Below are 6,119 nucleotides of genomic sequence, written 5' to 3' on the forward strand. Positions count from 1 at the left end.
TATTAAACTTTTTGAAACAACTGGGTCTGGAAAAAAGACTTTGGACTTATATTATAATTTTTTAAACAACCGGGTCTGAAAAAAAGACTTTGGACGTATATTATAATTTTTGAAACAACCGGGTCTGGAAAAAAGACTTTGGATTTATATTATAATTTTTGAAACAACCGGGTCTGAAAAAAAGACTTTGGATTTATATTACAATTTTTTAAACAACCGGGTCTTGAAAAAAGACTTTGGACGTATATTATAATTTTTGAAACAACCGGATCTGGAAAAAAGACTTTGGACGTATATTATAGTTTTTTAATTAACCGGGTCTGAAAAAAAGACTTTGGACTTATATTAAACTTTTTGAAACAACCGGGTCTGGAAAAAAGACTTTGGACTTATATTATAATTTTTTAAACAACCGGGTCTGAAAAAAAGACTTTGGACGTATATTATAATTTTTGAAACAACCGGGTCTGGAAAAAAGACTTTGGATTTATATTATAATTTTTGAAACAACCGGGTCTGAAAAAAAGACTTTGGATTTATATTACAATTTTTGAAACAACCGGGTCTTGAAAAAAGACTTTGGACGTATATTATAATTTTTTAAACAACCGGATCTGGAAAAAAGACTTTGGACGTATATTATAGTTTTTTAATCAACTGGGTCTGGAAAAAAGACTTTGGACGTATATTATAATTTTGAAACAACCGGGTCTGGAAAAAGACTTTGGACTTGTACTATAATGTTTAATTAACTGGGTCTGGAAAAAAGACTTTGCACTTTTGTGCTATATAAACGCATTACTATAGGATTTTAGTTTAGAACGAATTCGCCAAAAATCCCTTCAAATTTATTACATTTGTGGGTAAAGTCATTATTACATTTGTGGGCGATCAAAAATTATTACATTTGTGGGTAAAGTGCATTATTACATTTGTGGGTGAAATTATTACATTTGTGGGTAAAGTGTTATTACATTTGTGGGTGTTATTACATTTGTGGGTAAAGTGTTATTACATTTGTGGGCGTTATTACATTTGTGGGCGTTATTACATTTGTGGGTGCAACACCCCCCCCCAAAAAAAAAAAAATCCGGTTCGAAAAAAAAATGAAAGGTGCCCTTTTAAAGTTACACATTTTTGTTCTGCACATTTTCGTCCCTAATTATAAGTTGATTATCTTTTATTTGTTACACTCTTAATGTGAAAAATTTCTTTGCTCTATTTTCATTCATTTTCTCTTTTTTCGTCCCTGAAGGGATATGTATACAATACATAGAATACATAATTGGGTGAGTTTTATTCAACGAACATTTTAGGTTTGGAAAACCTTGGTCCCTTTTCTTACAGTTCCCTCGCGGGCAAGCAAAATGGCCCCTCTTTTCCCGTAATTACATGCCCCTAGGTTTATTCTATTCAATCGATAAAAAAGTGTCTTTCGTGAGGGAAATTTTCGACGATCATTTTCTCTTTTATAACAAAAGCATTTGAAGGGAAATAATTTTCCATATACCTTTTAAACAAACTAAAACAATAAAGAAAAGTTGTAATTGGCACGAGAATAAACCAAAAAAGCATATTTTACGACTTGGAATTTCATTTTTTCCAAAACCGCTCGCTCGCTACCTTCGCTTTCGATTTGCCACCCCCAAGAAAATAATTCACCCCTCATCCCACAGGCTATAAGTTTCATGAAATTCGTTTAGAGTATAGGGTAGATCAGGGTTATTTTTCTTTGTTTTAAAGCAGATACGAACCAATAGCGCCATCTCGAGTCCTCAACTACTCATACCTGGCCAGTTTCCCGACCCATAATGCTAGTGTAGTCTAGTAATATAGACCCACTTGAATGATTACATGCTAATTAACTACTCAATACATTTATACCGCAATAATTTGATTGGTGGTGATTTTTTTACCTGATTGCTAAGAAAGCATGAATGCTTGTAAGCAAGAAACCAGAGGACCGACGGCTTAAGGTCCTCTCCGAAGGACCTGGTACTAAGCGCACTAGCGCACCAAGTGGGAATCGAACCCGGGCGACCAAAATACGAACCCCCCGCTCTACCGACTGAGCTATCGTGCCTCCTAATTATTCTCTATACAAATACAATTATAATTCAATTTATTCTCTGTAGTATTAATATCTGAAAACGTATATTTTAAAACTATGTAGTTATAACATACAGTCAATGAGAGACCACACAAAGTTCACTCCCCTTTTAAGTTATTGCCATTTTCAATAGAAGAAGTGTCACTTTTCCTTGCCATTTCTAACTTCGCTTCTGTCTCGAAAAGAACAGAAAGTAAAAAAGAAAAGAAAAAGAAAACAAGTGGAAGGCATTTGCAATAGAGAACGGGGTGCTTCCCGGGTATGCAAACATGTCACTGATTTCTAACGAAGCCACTGGGGGCCGTAGGATCAATGGACTTACGGAGAAATGAAGGTCACAGACCAGAAAGTGGCATAAAAAAATTATAATCTTAGAAAATTGTGTTTATTGCATCATGATTTTGTTGGTGAAATATATAGAAGAGAATGGCATTTTATTTTTCATTCTTTGGGCAAATTACCATGATTACCCCCACTGATTTCCTGCCACGCAATAAAACCATCGTCTCGACTCTCGATGTTCTGTTTCCATAGCAATAATTGTAGTAACTTGGCTCTCGCAGTTTTCAAAAGTATATGATAACCTATAAGTTCCCTTCAAAATTGCCAATCGTCTTCATCGAGAAAGATAATCTTGCAATCAACTCGGAGACGCGAGGCCAGAGGAAGACAATTAAAGTCCTCCATGGTACCATGGAGAGTAAGCAGAATTTGTTCCGGGGGGTATAAACATTTTTTATGAAACTCGAAAGCAAGGGAGCGAAGTGACCGAGCTTGCCATTAGGGCGCTTTTGCATTTTCTAGAATGAAAATGAAGAATTTTGTTACCAATTATGGTTAGTTTTGTGAATATTTTTTTTTTTTTGGGGGGGGGTAGCTGCCCCTCTGCCCCCATCGCTTCGTACTTCACTAAAAAAAACTGGGAGCGAGCAAAAATTAATTTTGTAACTTTAGTCTAATTTTGTAATTTTAGTCTAATTTTGTAACAGATTTTTACACAATATCTAAATATTTTATATCAATATGTTACAAAATTAGATTAGAAATTGACCCTTTTTCTTCCATGGCCCCTTTGCCCCATATTTGCACTCGGACAGCGGGTATAGTCCTTAAGACTACAGTCTTATGTACAGGTTCGCTTTATTGGAAAACGAGACCAAGTACTACGGCGTACATGTATACGAGATCAATACGAGCGCGAAGCGCGAGCTGATTTTTTTATTGACCAGAAAATATCCCATTTTTATAATTTTTTGTCGGTTTTCAGGTTTATTTCCCTTTTTATACACTCTTTTGAATTTAATTCTCATTTCTTTTACATCATAAATCGGGATGAAGAATACTGACGAAAAAAGAAGTGACATTTGAAAGGGTGGATAAACGGGGTACGTACATCCCAAGCGCTTGGTTGTGGGGAGGGGCAAATTTTGATAAGCTAATATCATGTACAGGAGCGGGTCCAGGATTTTCCAAAAGGGGAGGGGGGCACATTTTCCCGAGGAAAAATTTGACAGGCAAAAAAATAAGAAAAAAAGGTCCTCACTTTTAAAGGGGGCACAGTTGTATTTTAACGGCATTTTTACACCACAAAAATTAATTGTGACCCTCAAAGGGGGGGGGGGGGCACGAACCGGCTAAGCCCCCCCCCCCGTGGATCCGCCAGTGATCATGTATATTAAAAACCATTAACATGTTATTCTATTTCATCCTGGGTTTTCTTCTATATCTATCTGCTTCCAATGATATCCAAAAGGAATGGTTTCATTCAATAACAAGGGTCCTACATAAGTAAATTCAGAGAGAATATATTGGTCATCATGCGTATATACGACAATCAATGTTACCATTGGTAACACACGCCATTCCCCCACCTGAAACGTGGAGTTATCTCCCACACCCTCACCCCCACCCCGTGATCGATACCCAATAATGAGTCCTAAGGGAATCGCTACCATCACGATAATCATCATTATTATTATCACTATATCATACTTGTCATAATTATGATTCATTGTATTAAAAAAATGATGTTTGACCTTTGGGGGATGATAACACAGGCCATCCCTCACCTGAAATATGGGGGGGGGGGGATATATACCCCCATCCCCCCGGGATCGACACCCATGCTCGATTGTATTACATTTTGTTTATGTTTCGAGCAGTCCATTTTATATCATGATTTCATTGCCTATTCGCATTTTCCCCAATTCACAAACACCGTTCGAACATATTTCACTGAAACAATTATTACTCCACGTGCTTTAAAATCACGATCACGTTTAATCCATTGTCCATGATCCATTCCCATAATGGTCAAAATCTTGTTTGTGAAGACAATATAAGCGTACATGCAGACATTACAATCAACATAGAAGGAAATCAAAAAGCCATCATTGTTGCTCCTGATGTGGACTGAGTTGAGATATGGATATATAGTATGGAAGTAAGTAAGTAGTGAGTGACTGAGTAAGTAAGTGAGTAATATGTAAGTAAGTAATTAAGATAGATCGTAAGTAATTAAGTAAATGAAATATCAAAAGAAAGTAAATAACTAACAAAGTAAATAAATGGATGAATAAATTTTATACAAACTATAGTTTCGCAGATAGCTATAATGACTATCCAGGTGCCCAAACTCATGAGATGTCGGGGTTTTTTTTGTGTGTGACCCATAATCTTTTTATTGGGGTCAATGGAGGCTGAACCGTTCTTTATTCCCGTAGGAATTGCCCCAGCCCTGAGAAGTGAGGGCGCCAGTAGGCCCTTTATTCATTTCCCTTTTAAATCCGCCCTCTATTACGGGTTTTTTTTGCCCACCAATTAAAGGACACTCATTACGGCACATGACCCCATGCAGGCCCTGTTACTTGTGACATTCACTTTTCGGACATTTATACCTAAACCTGAAAATCAAGTCCACCTCGACAGGACCACAAAAAGTGAAGGTTGATTTCAATAAAAAGAGCAAATAACGGATAAGGAAATTAATTATGACATTTAAAAAATGTTACTCTACACAACACAGTGATATAATTTCGACTCTCTCTCTCTTTACTTCTTTTGTATTTTATTGAAACATACATTAAAATTGTGCACACAATATGCAGGGGCGGATCCAGCTTTCGCCAATAGGGGGGGGGGGGGAGGGGCGCCCGGAAATTTTTTTCACCCAAATTTTCCCCGGCGACCGCTCAAAGTTGATTTTTTTTTTCTTTGAAGGGGTATAGTCCTAACAGTCACTTCTTAGCTGTATTCCTCTCTAAGAACATACAGTAAATATATATATAATAATCTCATAAGCCTTATTTAACTAATGCGAGCTAAAATTCTCGTAAATTTCATTTATTTTGTCCTGAAAATTGAACATTCTGAGTAACGTTTGTGATCCTAAACAAGATGCGTATATAACTAAATAAATATTGCGAGCGCGAAGCGCGAGCAGAAAGTTTTGATATACGTTTTTGCCTGATCGAAAGGGACCTGTTATGACTGTTTGCAGATAGCCATGAAGACGATACATATTTGAATCATAATGCGAACGCGAAGCGCGAGCTGAAAATTTTTGACATTCCGACCTAAAAAATGGACATTCTAAGCACTTTTTGTAATCATGAACAAGGTAGGTATATAACTAAACAATGCGAGCGTGAAGTGCGAGCGGAAAAAAATTGAGATTTAGACCTAAAAACGGGACACTCTATTCTTGTTTTGTAAACCATGAAGATGGGTAATTGAGTATCTTCCTACATTAATAACAGGGGCCGCGGAACCGGGGGGGGGGGGGGCTGGGGGGGCTTCAGCCCCCACTTTTTTCCAAAACCGTAAAAATGACCATATGATTGTGATTTTTAGCATGGTCAGCCCCCCACTTTTGGCTCAGCCCCCCCCCCCACTTTGAAAACTGTTCCGCGGCCCCTGAATAATGCGAGCGCGAATCGCGAGCAGAAACTTTTTAATATTTTGATCTGAAAAAAAACGGTCAATTCAAGCACTACTTCAAGCACTGAAA

Source organism: Lytechinus pictus, chromosome 1 (assembly GCF_037042905.1).
Source record: "Lytechinus pictus isolate F3 Inbred chromosome 1, Lp3.0, whole genome shotgun sequence".
Lineage (NCBI taxonomy): Eukaryota > Metazoa > Echinodermata > Echinoidea > Temnopleuroida > Toxopneustidae > Lytechinus > Lytechinus pictus.